Source organism: Lepus europaeus, chromosome 12 (assembly GCF_033115175.1).
Source record: "Lepus europaeus isolate LE1 chromosome 12, mLepTim1.pri, whole genome shotgun sequence".
NCBI classification, from domain to species: domain Eukaryota; kingdom Metazoa; phylum Chordata; class Mammalia; order Lagomorpha; family Leporidae; genus Lepus; species Lepus europaeus.
Window position 1 is genome coordinate 39,025,155 of NC_084838.1, and position 16,686 is coordinate 39,041,840.

Genomic DNA, 16,686 nt, shown 5'->3' on the forward strand with positions numbered 1-16,686 from the left:
TTGATGAGTTCCAGCAGTCTCTTAGTAGAGTTCTTTGGGTCCCCTAAATAAAGAATCATATCATCTGCAAAGAGGGATAGTTTGAGTTCTTCCTTCCCGATTTGTATCCCTTTAATTTCTTTTTCTTGCCTAATAGCTCTGGCCAAAACTTCCAGAACTATATTGAATAGCAGTGGTGAGAGAGGGCATCCCTGTCTGGTACCAGATTTCAGTGGAAATGCTTCCAACTTTTCCCCATTCAATAGGATGTTGGCCGTGGGTTTTTCATATATTGCTTTGATTGTATTAAGGAATGTTCCTTCCATACCCAGTTTGCTTAGAGTTTTCATCATGAAAGGGTGTTGTATTTTATCAAATGCTTTCTCTGCGTCTATTGAGAGAATCATATGGTTTTTCTTCTGCCGTCTGTTAATGTAGTGTATTACGTTGATTGTTTTGCGAATGTTGAACCATCCCTGCATACCGGGGATGAATCCCACTTGGTCTGGGTGGATGATCTTTCTGATGTGTTGTTGCATTCTATTGGCCAGAATTTTATTGAGTATTTTTGCATCTATGTTCATCAGGGATATTGGTCTGTAATTCTCTTTCAATGTTGCGTCTCTTTCTGGCTTAGGAATTAAGGTGATGGTGGCTTCATAGAAGGAATTTGGGAGGATTCCCTCTTTTTCGATTGCTCTGAATAGTTTGAGAAGAATTGGATTTAGTTCTTCTCTAAATGTCTGGTAGAACTCAGCAGTGAATCCATCTGGTCCTGGGCTTTTCTTTGTTGGGAGGGCCTTTATTACTGTTTCAATTTCTGTGTCAGTTATGGGTCTGTTTAGGTTTTCTATGTCTTCCTGGCTCAATTTAGGGAGGTTGTATGTGTCCAAGAATCTGTCCATTTCTGATAGATTTCCCTGTTTGCTGGCATACAAGTCCTTGTAGTAATTTCTGATGATTCTTTTTATTTCTGTGGCGTCTGTTGTTACGTTTCCCATTTCATCTCTGATCCTATTGATTTGGGTCTTTTCTCTTCTTTTTTTAGTTAGTTGGGCCAATGGGGTGTCAATTTTGTTAATTTTTTCAAAAAACCAGCTCCTCGTTTGGCTGATTTTTTGTAATGTTTTTTTGGATTCAATCCTGTTGATTTCTTCTCTGATTTTAATTATTTCTCTTCTCCTACTGGGTTTGGGTTTGGTTTGCTGCAGATTTTCTAGATCCTTGAGATGACTTGAAAGCTCATCTATTTGGTGCCTTTCCAATTTCTTGATGTAGGCACCTATTGATATAAACTTTCCTCTTAACACTGCTTTTGTTGTATCCCATAGGTTTTGGTATGTTGTGCTGTTATCCTCATTTACTTCCAGAAAATTTTTGATTTCTCTTTTAATTTCTTCTATGACCCGTTGTTCATTCAGGAGCATATTGTTCAATCTCCATGTGTTTACACGTGCTCTAGGGATTCCTGAGTTGCCAATTTCCAATTTCATTCCTTTGTGGTCTGAGAAGCTGCATGGTATGATTCTAATTCTTTTGAATTTGCTGAGACTTGCTTTATGGCCTAGTATGTGGTCAATCCTAGAGAGGGTTCCATGTACTGCTGAGAAGAATGTAAAGTCCTTAGATGTAGGATGAAATGTTCTGTAGATGTCTGTTAGATCCATTTGGGCTATAGTGTCATTTAAATCTACTGTCTCCTTGTTGATCTTCTGTCCTGTTGATCTGTCTATCTCTGAGAGTGGAGTATTGAAGTCCCCCAGTACTATTGTATTGGGGTCTAAGTCTCCCTTTAAGTCCCTTAACAAGTCTTTTAAATAAGCTGGTGCCCTGTAATTAGGTGCATATACGTTGATAATCGTTATATCTTCTCGTTGAATGGATCCCTTAATCATTATATAGTGCCCCTCTTTGTCTCTCCTAACAGTTTTTGTAGTAAAGTTTATGTTGTCCGATATTAAGATGGCTACGCCCGCTCTCTTTTCATTTCTGTTGGCGTGGTATATCTTTTTCCAGCCTTTCACTCTCAGCTTGTATGGATCATTGTTGGATAGATGGGTTTCTTGTAAGCAGCAAAAGGATGGGTTTTGTTCCTTAATCCAATCAGCCAATCGGTGTCTTTTAACTGGACAATTCAAGCCATTAACATTCAATGTGACTATTGAGAAGGAGTAACTTTGCCCTGCCATTTGCCAAAGATATTTTCTAATATCTGGTTTGAGATTCCTGTGATCTTTTGCTCTGAGGTTTCCTTCCTTTACCTTCTTTCATATTGGTGACCGTGTTTCTGTGTTTCTGTATGTAACACGTCTTTAAGCATCTTTTGCAGGGCTGGACGAGTGGCGACAAATTCTTTCAATATCTGTTTGCTGTGAAAGGTCTTAATTTCACCTTCATTCACAAATGAGAGCTTTGCAGGATATAATATTCTGGGCTGGCAGTTTTTCTCTCTTAGTACCTGGGCTATATCTCGCCATTCTCTCCTGGCTTGTAGGGTTTCTGATGAGAAATCAGCTGTAAGTCTAATTGGAGATCCTCTGAGAGTAATCTGTCGTTTCTCTCTTGCACATTTTAGGATCTTTTCTTTGTGTTTCACTGTGGTGAGTTTGATTACGACGTGTCGTGGTGAGGATCTCTTTTGATCATGTTTATTAGGGGTTCTCTGAGCTTCCTGTACTAGGATGTCTCTGTCCTTCTCCAAACTTGGGAAATTTTCTGCTAGTATCTCACTAAAAAGGCCTTCTAATCCTTTCTCCCTTTCCATGCCTTCAGGAACTCCTAGAACCCGAATGTTGGGTTTTTTAATAGTATCCTGTAGATTCCTGACAGTATTTTTTAGATTTCTGATTTCTTCTTCTTTTCTTTGATTTGACTGTTTCCTTTCCTGTTCTCTGTCTTCTAATTCCGATATTCTCTCCTCTGCTTCATCCATTCTGTTTTTAAGGCTCTCTAATGTGTTTGCCATTTGATCTATTGAGTTCTTCATTTCATTGAGGTTTTTTTTTCACTATCGCAATTTCCTGTTCCACTAGTTGTTTCATTTCATTTTGATTCCTCCTTAATATTTCATTTTCACGGGAGAGATTTTCTATCTTGTCCATTAAGGATTTCTGTAGTTCAAGAATTTGTTTTTGAGAACTTCTTAATGTTCTTGTGAATTTTTTGAAATCTGCTTCTTGCATTTGCTCTATCTCTTCATCTTCATAATCTTGCATTGGCATGTCTTGTTCACTTGGGGGCGTCATAGTGCCTTCCTTGTTCTTGGTAGCTCCGCTTCTATGTTTCTTGCTTGGCATGTTAGAGATAATTTGTGGTGTTTTTGTTTTTGTTTTTTTTTCTCTCGTTATACTATGCCTCTAAGTGAGCTGTCTGTTTTGTTGGAGCCTTAGGGGCTGTGATGGGTGTGGTCAGAGGGCTATGCTTGTTTCTTGAGGTTTAAGGCTGTGTAAAGAGCTACTCTCCCAGATTATTTGCTCCTTGCTGGGACGCTCTCTCTCTCTCTCTTTTTTTTTTTTTTTTTTGTTTTGACTTAGTTGGGAGTGGGGTTGAGGGTAGTTGAAATCTAGCCTCTGTGAGTATTCGTTTGATCTACCCCTGGGACCATACACAGCGTTTATGCAGCCCTCAATGTGTTCTCCAGTTTCGCTAAAGATACTGAGTTTGGCTGAGCTTTACATATGTAAAATCGCGGTGCTCTTTGTTTTGCTTGGTGAGTGAAGGGAGAGGCCTCTGTTCCCCCTCCCCCCAATGTCTCGGACTTCTCAGGTCTTTTGTCTTTCTTACCCTCCTCCGTTCCCGCTTGGCAAGTTAGAGATAATTTGTGGTGTTTTTGTTTTTGTTTTTGTTTTTTTTTTCTCTCGTTATACTATGCCTCTAAGTGAGCTGTCTGTTTTGTTGGAGCCTTAGGGGCTGTGATGGGTGTGGCCAGAGAGCTATGCTTGTTTCTTGAGGTTTAAGGCTGTGTAAAGAGCGACTCTCCCAGATTACTTGCTCCTTGCTGGGACGCTCTCTCTCTCTCTCTCTCTCTCTTTTTTTTTTTTTTTTTTTTGACTCAGTTGGGAGTGGAGTTGAGGGTAGTTGAAATCTAGCCTCTGTGAGTATTCGTTTGATTTACCCCTGGGACCACACAAAGAGTTTATGCAGCCCTCAATGTGTTCTCCAGTTTCGCTAAAGATACTGAGTTTGGCTGAGCTTTACATATGTAAAATCGCGGTGCTCTTTGTTTTGCTTGGTGAGTGAAGGGAGAGGCCTCTGTTCCCCCTCCCCCCAATGTCTCGGACTTCTCAGGTCTTTTGTCTTTCTTACCCTCCTCCGTTCCCGCGCTGGCGAGATTCTGTGGCTCTGCCTCCTCTCCCGCCGCTGCCGCTGGGCTTGTCTCGGTTGGTTTTCCACGCGGTGGGTTCCCTGTAAGTCCTCTGTGTTTCCTCCACAAGATCCGGAAGCGATTCCTCTGCAGTTTTTTTCTTGAGTTTTTTCCTGATGCTACAGTAATTCCGCTTTTATGAAAGTTTATTTTCCCAAACTAAGGCACACGTCCTCACTATCCGCCATCTTGGCTCCGCCCCCCGAGGCTGTCAAGTAAATAGATCTTAAAAAAAAAAAAAAAAAGGGACCATGTAACATTCCCACCCAAAAGTAGCATTGCACTGTCTTTGAGTGCCTTGCATCCTGGCAGTGTCTTGGACTCTATGGGACGCTCCAGAACCAGCAGGCTTCATTGACATTAAACACCTGCCCTAGGCAGCTCTTCCTTAACAGTGTCCTCACCTTCAGGATGGCACTTGCTGCCTTACCACTGACCTTATCCTTAGGAAAATTATAGTGCCTTTTGACATCTCGGAACCACCAACGGCCGGCTGTAAACAGTTGCCTATATATACGGGATAATCAGAACTCTGTTTTAGCAAATAGCAAAAACTTCTTGTCTCAGCCTTGGTTGTCTGTAGGCTGAGTTGTATGCACTCCTGTATCTGGCCTTCCATCCATACGACAAGGAATGTTTCCATGTCCTCAACCAGCCCAGCTCTTCTTTGTGATGACAATGAATGCACCTGATGGGAGAACACTGCACCACTGATTTGCTGCTTATCCTTGAAGATGGCCAAGATGCTTCCCCTGCATTCTGGAATAGCAAGATGTTCTTATTCAACCTGAACACTTCCTCTGCAGGCCTGGAATCATCCTTTTCTCTAAGGAGCTCATTTCCTTCAGTGATGAATGGTATTTAGAAGCCATAATCTGGATGCTATGGGTGCTACTGAGCTGTCATGATTTCTAGGTCTTTTCTGTGGAAAGAGCTAAAATATATATATGTATATATTTGAATTTGATATATGATGTATATATAGTTTAATCATATGATATATTTAATGTAAATATAAATGTATAAATGTAAGGTTTTTGTTTATGTAAGTATACATTTATACTTAGATCAAATATATTTATAATTATCTCAAATTCCACCATTTATACATACATATGTATAATTCAAATGAACTGCAGAATTTTTGCCTAACCTCATTGATTTCCCACCTGAAACTCCTTTTTCCTTGTAGTATGTCCTCACTGGAGATGCTTTAAAGTTACATAAAGGGGGTAAGATGCTAAGAGCTAGGAAGGCCCCAGCTCTCGTAATGGGCAGAAGTGAATCAGGCTGTCCTGCAGTGAGTGCCCCATTCCCGTGTGCCTGGGCGCACAGGGCCAATCTCAGAGCCGAGGCGATGGTGTGGACCCTTCTCTCCCCAGCCTGCACATTTACAATGCTTAAAAAATCAGAAATTTGGCCGGTGCCGTGCTTAACAGGCTAATCCTCCATCTTGCGGTGCCAGCACACCGGGTTCTGGTCCCGGTTGGGGCGCCAGATTCTATCCCGGTTGCCCCTCTTCCAGGCCAGCTCTCTGCTATGGCCCGGGAAGGCAGTGGAGGATGGCCCAAGTGCTTGGGCCCTGCACCCGCATGGGAGACCAGGAGAAGCACCTGGCTCCTGGCTTCGGATCAGCGAGATGCGCCGTCCGCAGTGGCCATTGGAGGGTGAACCAACGGCAAAAGGAAGACCTTTCTCTCTGTCTCTCTCTCTCACTATCCACTCTGCCTGTCAAAAAAAAAAAAAAATCAGAAATTCAAAGGGATAGGATAAAGATAAAATAACGTACTTTTTGAAAGCGCTAACATAGGATAAAGCTGGACAGAAACAAGGATAGGCCACAAAGTCCTTCATTAATTCTGTCAGCAGTGATGAACCAAGAGCTTAACGTGAGCCAGGGCTGCTTTTATACTAAGGGTGCATCTGTGGACAATGCAGACAGAACCTCTGTCACTGTGAAACTTATATTCTAGAAGGAAGGGGACAGGCAATAAATAATGACTAAAATAATTTTAAACAATGTAGGATGTTAGACATTTCATGGAATTGGGACTGAGGCACAAAGAATGACAGAACACATGCATCTAATTTTAACCTTCCTGAAAACTCCAATGAAGTGGTTTTAGCTCTCGCTCTCTTTCTCTCCAACAAAATTTGCAGAATAAGGAGAGGGGTGGGCCTTTGGCATAGCAGTTAGGCTGCCACTTGGGATGCCTGCATCCCATATCGCATTCAAGCCTGGGCTCAAGTCGTGGCTCTGCTCGGACTCCAGCCTCCTGCTGATGCACATCCTAGGAGGCAACAGGTGATGGCTCAGGTACTTGGTCCCTGTCACCCACGTGGGAGACACAGATTGAGATCCAGGCTTTTGGCATCAACTTCCTCCAGCCCTGGCTGTTGCAGGCATTGTGAAAGTGAACCAGGAAATGGAAGATTTATCTCCCCCTACCACCATTCTCTGTCTTTCAAATAAATTGAAAATAAATCATTAATTTTTAAGGTTAAGCAGAAGAAGGCAGAGACACAGTATAACAATTTGAAAGTGGGAGCGCAGATGCATAGTAGAAACTGCCACAGCAAATTGATAAAAGAGCCAAATCCCAAGACAGAAACTGGGAAGGCTGGTCACTAACTAGGTTTATAGCCCAGAGGGACTCACTGCCCTGGTTCCTCTAGGACCAGGGGCGAAGGGGGTACTGTCAAAACAAGGAGCATGTGGGGAGAAATGTGTAAGAAACAGAGTCCCTACACCCTCTTCTTCCTCCCATGACATTAAACAACTACCCATTGTCCACTCCAACAAAAAGTTTAGTCTCTGGAGAGGGTGAAGTCGTAGCTCTCTGGACTGAGGGACAACAGGTACAGTCCAGAGCATGGGTGCTGTGTCTTCCCAGGGAGTAAAAAAGTCATCACCCCAGGGTCCAGTGTTGTGGTGTAGCAGGTTAAGCCACCACTTGACACCAGTATCCCATATGAGCACCAGTTGCAGTCCTAGTTGATCCACTTCTTTAAAAAAACAAAAAACAAAAAACAAAAACAAAAACAAAAAAACACGGGCCGGTGCCATGGCTCACTTGGTTAATCCTCCGCCTTGCAGCACCAGCATCCCATATGGGCGCCGGGTTCTAGTCCCGGTTGCTCGTCTTCCAGTCCAGCTCTCTGCTGTGGCCCCGGAAGGCAGTGGAGGATGGCCCAAGAGCTTGGGCCCTGCACCCGCATGGGAGACCAGGAGGAAGCTCCTGGCTCCTGGCTTCGGGTTGGCACAGTGTACCGGCTGTAGTGGCCATTTGGGGGGTGAACCCACGGAAGGAAGACCTTTCTCTCTGTCTCTCTCTCACTGTCTAACTCTGCCTCTCCAAAACCAGTGTACATTTGTACATCTGTAGATGGTAAACTTATGCAGGAAATTCAGAGAACACATATTCATTGTCTACAACAAATGGCCCAAAATAAATAAATAAAACAGCACCAAATTGTTACCTAACAGCTTTGTAAGTGAGAACCTGGTGAGCTAGGCCAGGTACCTGGGAACTGCTTCCAGGCTCGCTCAGGTTGTTGGTGGAATTCAGTTTCTCCTGCTTTTTGGATCATACTCCCAGTTTCCATGCTGCCTAATAGCCAGGGTCATTGTCAGCTCCCTGGCATCTCTCGCGCCTGAATTCGGAGATGGCACACACCATCCTTCCGATGCCTTAAATCTGACTCTCCTGCTGCTACAGGCCAAAGAAGCCACTCTGCTTCTACGGGGTTCACCTGGGTCAAGTCGGGCCCACCTGGACAGTCCTCTAATCATAAGGCTAACTGACCGGGGCTTTAGTTGCATTGACAAAGCCCTTCACAGCTGTATCTAGAGAGTGTTTGACCTAGAAATGGAAATTGATCATTAAGAGTCTGCCTAGCATAGAATGATTCCACAGAAGGCAGAAAAGTGGTTACCTCTGGAAGAAAGAGAAGAAGGGAATAGAACTGGGGAGGGAAGAGAGGGTCCCCTAAGCTACTGGGCCACTGTAATTCTTAATCTGAGTAAGAAACGCATGGTGTGTATTTTCCTTTTTTTCCTCAAGCAGCACATATATGCTTTTTATACTCTTGTGTATGTATAATGTATTTCATAGAAATAAAATTCAATGCAAATGATAATGATGTATAATCATGAATGTGATATACATTTGATTCTAAGGTTTCTAGAAGCCAATATACAGGGAAGGTATGTTTCATTTATGGAAGAGGTAGGAAGACTCACTCAGGTCTTTTGTTTGTTCTTAATACTAGGAAAGAGTGTGGCTCTTTTTAAAGGCCTGAGGGTGGATTCTATTTGGTGGAATACAAATAAGAGGGGACTTCGACATTGCTTGCTGCTATTTAGTCCTGATCCTGAATTTGAAAATGGCCAAGCGTACTGAGCTATAAGGATTTGTCCTGTGCAATGGGTTTCATTTCTCCATGTCCACCATGGGCTCAGAGAAGAGCTCCCATTGACCAGGACTTCTAAATGGGCCTGGGTGACCATTCCTCTCTCATGCTCTCCAACAGCTCATCAGAGTGGCCAGAAAAGAGGGAAGGAGGGAAGAAGGTATTTCTGGAGGGACTTCAGAATAATTGGATCTTAGGGACATAATCCCAGATGTATAAAAAGTTTCTGAACTTTGTCACTTCAATTTCTAAACTTTAAATCACTTCAGGGACTAAAATAATCCCAATAGCAAAGCGGGATTTAAATGGCTTTGTAAGTACAAAGGATGGGCCTTTGTGGCTTTAACCAAACACAGATCAAGACAATGAAGCTTCCACTTATTGCAGGTGAATGGCTACTGCTCTCCAACCATATTGGCTACTCTTTGTTTTGGCTTCTGGATGATTCCCAGCCATTAGAGAAGTGAATTTCTTCATCAACACGTTTATTACAAAGAGAGCACTTTTAAAAGACAACACCAAGTCTTGTGGGCCCAGCTTCACAGCCAGTAGCACAAGGGGTACTTGAAGGTAAAATTTTGACTCATCCCAGAGGTATTGGAAGTTTGGAGGAAGAGAACACTGGGCTTGACCTTCTGAGTTCCCGGAAGTGTCAGAGAAGATGCACCATGGATGAGATGAATAGGATCTCCCCCATAGTGGGGTTCATTCTCCTGGGACTCTCAGCCCACCCAATGCTGGAGAAGACGTTCGTCATGCTCATCCTGCTGATGTACCTGGGGATCCTGCTGGGCAACGGGTCCTCCTCCTGGTGACCACCCTGGACGCCCGCCTGCACACGCCCATGTATTTCTTCCTGGGCCCATTCCCTCCTGGACGGGTGCTACACAACCACCTCCTCCGTCCCCCTCATTCTCGACAGCTTCCTGACCCCCAGGAAGACCATCTCCTTCTCAGGCTGTGCCGTCCAGATGTTCCTCTCCTTTGCCATGGGAGCCACAGAGTGTGTGCTCCTGGGCATGATGGCATTTGATCGCTACGTGGCCATCTGCCACCCCTTTAGGTACCCCATGGTCATGAGCGAGGCTGCCTACGTGCCCATGGCTGCTGGCTCCTGGGTGGCTGGTGGAGCCAACTCCTTGGTCCAGGTCTCTCTTGTAGTACAATTACCCTTCTGTGGGGACAACGTCATCAACCACTTCACCTGTGGGATCCTGGCTGTGCTGAAGTTGGCCTGTGCTGACATCTACATCAACGTGGTCAGCATGGTTGTAGCCAACGTGATCTTCCTTGCTGTCCCAGTCCTGTTCATTTCCATCTCCTACGTGTTCATCCTCACCAACATCCTGAGGATCCCATCATCTGAGGGAAGGAAAAAGGCCTTCTCCACCTGCTCTGCCCACCTCACAGTCGTGGTGGTCTTCTATGGGACCATCCTCTTCATGGATGGGAAGCCCAAGTCCAAGGTCCCCTGAGGGCAGACAAGCAGGACCTTGCAGACAAACTCATCTCCCTCTTCTACGGACTTCTGACCCCCATGCTCAACCCCGTCATCTACAGCCTCAGGAACAAGGACGTGAAGGCCACAGCGGGGACCCTGGTGAGTGAGCAGAGTGTCGCCCAGCAATGGTGGAGGTGTCCCAGTGGTTCTGTGCTCCCTAACTGCTCCCACAGGAGGGACGGAGCCATCAGATGCGGGCTACCTTCGTCCAAGCTTAGCTCTCTAAATGCCACTGCACAGAAGGGCTCTGTGTGAATAGGCAGCCTTTCCTGGAACTTTCCCTGCTTCATTCTGTGAGCCGTTCCACAAATGCGTAGTCATTTGGCCTCCTAGTTCTCACTCGTTCTCATGGGTACCCACCACACTGAGGTCAAAGACACCATCACATTTTTATCGTTTGGTGAGTAAGAATCTCTAGTATTTAAATCTTTTGTGCAAATGATCTTTAACTTCTTTCTTTTTTATTTATTTTATTTATTTGAAAGACAGAGTTACAGAGAGAGGTAGAGATAGAGAGGTTTTCTATCCACTGGTTCACTCCCCAGATGGCCACAATGGCCGGAGCTGAGCCAATCCAAAGCCAGGAGCTTCTTCCGGGTCTCCCACACAGGTGCAGGGCCCAAGGACTTGGGCCATCTTCTACTGCTTTCCAGGCCATAGCAGAGAGCTGGATTGGAAGAGGAGCTGCCAGTATTAGAACTGGTGCCCATATGGGAAGCCAGCGCTCCTGGCCAGGGCTTTATCCTGCTGTGCCACAGTGCTGGCCCCCTTTAACTTCTTTCTTTGAACATATTTGAGCATGTCCTTACTCTTTTTTTTTAAAAGACTTATTTGGGGCTGGCACTGTGGTATAGCAGGTAAAGCCACCACCTACAGTGCCGGCATCCCATATGGGTGCTAGTTTCTGACCTGGCTGCTCCATTTCTGATCCAGCTCTCTGCTATAGCCTGGAGAAACAAGAGAAAATGACTCAAGTCCTTGGGTCCTTGCACCTGCATGGGAGAACCAGGAGAAGCTCTTGTCTTCTGGCTTTGGATTGGCACAGCTCCGGTCATTGCAGCCACCTGGGGAGTGAACAGATAGAAGACCTCTCTGTCTCCCTGCCTCTGCCTCTGCTTCTGCCTCTCAAATAAATAAATAAATCTTAAATAAATAGAAGATTTATTTATTTATTTAAGAGAGTTACAGACAGAGAGGTTTTCTACCCACTGGTTCACTCCCCAAATGGCCACAATGGGCCATCCTCCACTGCTTTCCCAGGCCATAGCAGAGAGCTGGATTGGAAGTGGAGCAGCCAGGACTCAAACTGGCACCCATTTGGGATGCCTGGGCTGCAGGTAGAGGCTTAACCTGCCACGCCACAGCCCTGGACTGGGCCTGACTCTTATGCATCTTTATATTCCATATTATACTGTGCCTTGAGAATAAATACCATATAAAATAGTAGCTGGTGATATTTATCTTTCTCCTTATCTATTCATTATAAAATGCATGATTCAGAAATGTTTTGTGGGGGTCGGTGCTGTGGCGCAGTAGGTTAATCCTCTGCCTGTAGTACCGGCCTCCCATATGGGCACCGGTTCTAGTCTCGGCTGCTCCTCTTCCAATCCAGCTCTCTGCTATGGCCTGGGAAAGCAGTGGAAGATGACCCAAGTCCTTGGGCCCCTGCACCCACATGGGAGACATGGAAGAAGCTCCTGGCTCCTGGCTTTGAATCGGCACAGCTCCAGCCGTTGCAGTCATTTGGGGAGTGAAACAACAGAAGGAAGACCTCTCTCTCTGTCTCTTCCTCTCACTGTAACTCTACCTCTCAAATAAATAAATAAAATCTTTTTTAAAAAAAGAAAAGAAATGTTTTCTGAATTATTCTTTCCCTATGTCTGCATAATTAAGCTCTTTCTCTTGTCCCCAATCAAGGTCCTCACCAGAAAGTCCTTCTTACCCTGGATGCAGATGGGGGGTTTGAGGAAGGAGTTGAAAAAATGATGCCAGGATCGAAGACTCCACAGTCTTTTTTCTTTTCCTTGTTTGAAGATGTTCCTCATCCCTTCACCGCAGTGGCCTCCCAGAGGTCGTTGGAATAACGTGGAACAGATGTGTCGAGGGGTAGTGAATGGTTGGACTAAGCACGCAACTGAGTCACAGCATCACTTGATCCAAGAATCTCTAAAGCCACACGGTAGTCAGGGGACGTTGTAGGGGTGCCCCCCCAGGGGACAGCTAAGGATCCCCGGAGAGGGAGTCCACACTGCTCGCCACGGTGATTAATCCAGAGGCCTGGCTGAAAAAATGAACTGAAAAGAAAATCAGTGCCACAACCAGAAGAGAACAATCAGAGCCGTGGTCCTGGTGGAAAGAGAGAATGCGCACCGGCGGAGAGAACGCTGTGTTCAAGTTCTCCGCAGAATGTTCAGTGGAATCGGGACGCTGAGACTCAAGAGCAGCGTGGAAGAGAGTCTAGCAGAAACGATGGCCAGAAGACAAGAACATCTCACTGGAAGTAAAGAGAAAACACCAATTATCAAAGCAGAGTCGACAGCAAGCCATAGAAAGACAGAGAAGACAGACAACACAAAAAAGAATTTCTTTTCACCTGAGGGCACCTTAAGTTGTCTGCCTAGACTTCAGAGGGAAAAATACAGAGATTAAAATTATTTGCAAAAACATAGGAGGCATGAAAGATAGATTGAGGGATTCCCTAATAGATCCATCCTGGAATTTTAACAAAGGAAGAACGAAGTCCATGGAAGACAAACATTAACCAAATAGAAAAACAAAACTTCCCTGGGACAGCAATACTTTTAGATCTTTGGACAAAGAGTGCACATTGCCAGCTAAGAATGGTGGTAAAAGATACAAAGATAAGCTTTGATTTGCATGGACACCAAAATATCTTAAATACCTTTCCACAGAGGGAAGGCTCCTAACAAGGAGCAAGTATGCAACGGCCACTGGCCTTCTGCTCTGTGGTCCCAACTGTAAGAGTCCCTGGAACGGTGGGTGCAGTTTGCAGGTAAGCGAGGTGTGAGTCCAAGGTTCCACCCACAGCTGACCATTGCACAACTCTGAGGATCAGAGAGACATCCACCATTGTCAGAAAACATACACCCCTCCACTATTCTGAAAAAAGGGAGCTCCTGCACAAACATTAAAAAGTAAATAATTGAAAGCACGTGATAGGCGTGGTAGACAAGAAGCATGAAGAACTGTGAAATGCAAGAAGCAAAAAGACCAAGCAAATCTAATTCCTTCTCGATGTCAAAGCTGCAGTCACCTTGCTCTGAAGGCAGCTCTGAGTTTCTCTAGCTGCTTAGCTGTCCCTAGAAGCCACCAGAAGGTCAAGCAGAAGACTACCGACTGCCAGCTGTGGATCTACCTGTATGGATCCTTTCAGGGTGACCTTGCCGTCAGGGGTACAGCTTCAAGCACAATGTGAAACCTTATGGGTTTTTAATTACTTGTAGATCTTAAGACAGCAGTCCTCCTTCCTAGGTCTCTTGTAGCAAAGAGCAACGCTGGGCACACAGGAAACAACACCCCCTCTTGAAGGGGGCTTTAAACAATTCTGGTGGCAACAGCAGTTTAGCAGCTTGGTGAGAAACTGGGGTTCCAGGCCTAGAGAGCAATCAGCCAGTGTCTCCCCATCACTCCGGAGACACACAGAGAAGGCAGCAAGGACCGGAAAACAGTGCTGTGATTCCAGCTGCAGTTCCAGATGGCTTCGCCAAGCTGGGAGGTAGGGAAAGAGATGTAAAATTACAACCCACTGTGGCCAACTCTTAGGAAGGCTGTGGGGGGAGGGAGTCCTTGTAATTCATGACATTGATACTCGAATGCAGCAAAAGTCTTCATGTGCTGCTTTTAAGTTCAAGGGCAAATACCAAAAGACGAGTATTAGGATGAAGACTTTTCAAAGAATTAGACGATTCTAGAAGATCAAGGAAAACCAATCAGATAAAAAAAGTCAGCTGAGCAGATTAACATCAGTATATACCAAACAAATGATACAAATAAAGGACAGGCATTACCCAGGAGTATTTTTTTTAAAGAAATTTCACTTTCTTAAAAAAAAAAAAAAGATTTATTTACTTGAGAGGCAGAATTACAACGAGAGGCATAGACAGAAAGAGAAGTCTTCCATCCACTGGTTTCCTCCCCAATTGGCTGCCCAACAGCCAGAGTTGAGCTGTTCCAAAGCCAGGAGCCAGGAGCTTCTTCTCCCATGTGGGTGCAGGGGCCCCAAGCACTTGGGCCATCTTCTACTGCTTTTCCAGGCCATCAGCAGGGAGCTGGATCGGAAGTGGAGCTTCCAGGACTTGAACCAGCACCCACATGAGATGCCAGTGCTGCAGGTGGAGGCTTAGCCTACTATGCCACAGCGCCGGCCCCTTCACTGTTTCTAACACTCCGAACATCAGCGAATTTATTATCATAATCGATGTTATTAACAAAGCAGAAAGGCCATCACATCAACAAATGTTGAGGAACCATTTGGTAAAATTGACTGCCAGACTGGGACGACCCACGCTGCATCCACCCCCTAATCCCTACGTTAGGACCGTGCTGTGTGTTGGGAACAAAGGTCCCAGCCCAAGGCTTGGAGGCAAACACAGAGCTTTGCTGATCAAATGCTCTCAGAAGCAAAGAAAATCAGACTTCAGCCCAGCCCTTGTTTGTGGAGATCTCTGGAGTCAGACGAGAGCGCTGTCGGGGTCTTCCAGTCTCTGAGCACGGGCTGATTAACTTCTCACCTGACTCCTGCCAATGGCCGTTATCTCGATGTAGGGCAACCTCTAAATTCCTTCAGAGATTAGAGACTCTAATGGAGGTGATCACAAAACATGGCCAGTATCACGGATCAGCACGGACAGCACGTGGAGAGCACAGTCGGGGGGGGGGGGGGGCAGCTCAGAGTCAGGTGAACTGCTGGCAAGCTAGCTCCAGGTGGGGAAGCAGAGCGGGCAGGCAGCCCTGGCTCAACGCCCTCCCCAGCTGCAGGGCAGCAGTGCAGGGAGCAGCTGTTCCGGGTTTACCCCCCGTGGCTCCCAAGTTGAGCTGAGTGTCCCCCAGAATTCCTTAAGGATATAAAGACAGGTCCTATGAGGACCAAAGAAGATGTGTGTCTGCCCATTCGGCTGTGGATTGTCAATTTGCAACCTCGACTTACGCAGGTGCACGTAGGTCAGAGTGCTGCTGCAGCTCCCAAGACATCACAGAGGTCACAGCTACATCCCATTCGGTGGAGCTGCTGGTTGTGGGCCAACTCTTCCCTCACGCTTGTCATGTGATTCCAGGGGGGCCACCAAACTTGGTACCCCAACCCCTGGCCACGGTAGTTGGCGGAATGGAAGGTCTGTGGCCTCAGGCAAACCAATTAGAGCCATTCATCCCGATTTTTCTAATTGTAGCAAGAAGGCAAGGATCCTCTGTTACCTTTCTACGAGGGGCAGCAAGTCAGCCCCAGCTTAGCAGCTTACACCAACACACAGCTCTTACCCGGCAATCTCTATGAGTCAGGAGTTTAAGCGAGTCCTCTGCAGTGCAGCAACCAAGACGTGGCCAGCGTCCAGTGCCCATCTAGAAGCATCAATAGAAGAAATGAATTAGGCCACTGACAGCTCTCTTCCCCAGCCTGTCCTCCAGGGCTTCAAAGGAAGCCAGGAACGCACAGACAAGAAAGAGAGGAAGGGACAGAGTCAGCACTGAGTGGGACCTCACCCTTGAACTTCTCAGTTATATGAGCATTACAGTTCATTTCTGGATAAGCAACCCAGAAAGTGCTGATAATTTCAAAGCCCAAAGTGAAAACAGAGCACTGTGCACGGCACCCTCTGTTGTTGACCGCGACGTGCTCCCACTGCAGGTGCACATTTATATTACACCATCCAGGATTCCCACAGACACAGGAGACACTGCAAACCATCCCGGCTCTTCTGTGAATAAAAGGAATACACTCGTTTCAGGTCTGTATAATCCTTTTATATTAATGCCAAGATCCTAAATTAACAAGCCAGAAAAGTAAGGGTCTCAAAAAACCTGGAGGTTGGTATGTTGTGAGCATATGGAGGGTATCTCAAAATTTCATGGGTAGGTTGCAACACTGAGTCAATTAAGAGAATTTACTATATTAACAGATTAAAGAAGAAAATCACATGATCACCTCAACAAATATAGTCAAAGTAGTTGATAAAACTCAATGTCCTGGGGCCAGTGCAGTGGCATAGTAGGTTAAACATCTGCCTGTGGTGCTGGCATCTCATATGGGCACTGGTTTGAATCCCGACTGCTCCTCTTCTGATCCAGCTCCCAGCTGATGGCCTGGAAAAGCAATGAAAGGTGACCCAAGGTGCTTAGGCTCCTGCACCTGTGTGGGAGACCTGGAAGAAGCTCCTGGCTCCTGGCTTCAGATCAGCCCAGCTCTGGCCGTTGC

At 45.7% G+C, this 16,686-nt stretch overlaps 1 pseudogene; it reads left to right on the forward strand.

Moving 5' to 3' along the window:
• LOC133771721 (olfactory receptor 13C7-like) overlaps positions 1 to 16,686 on the forward strand; it is a 111,859-nt pseudogene that overhangs the window by 86,597 nt on the left and 8,576 nt on the right.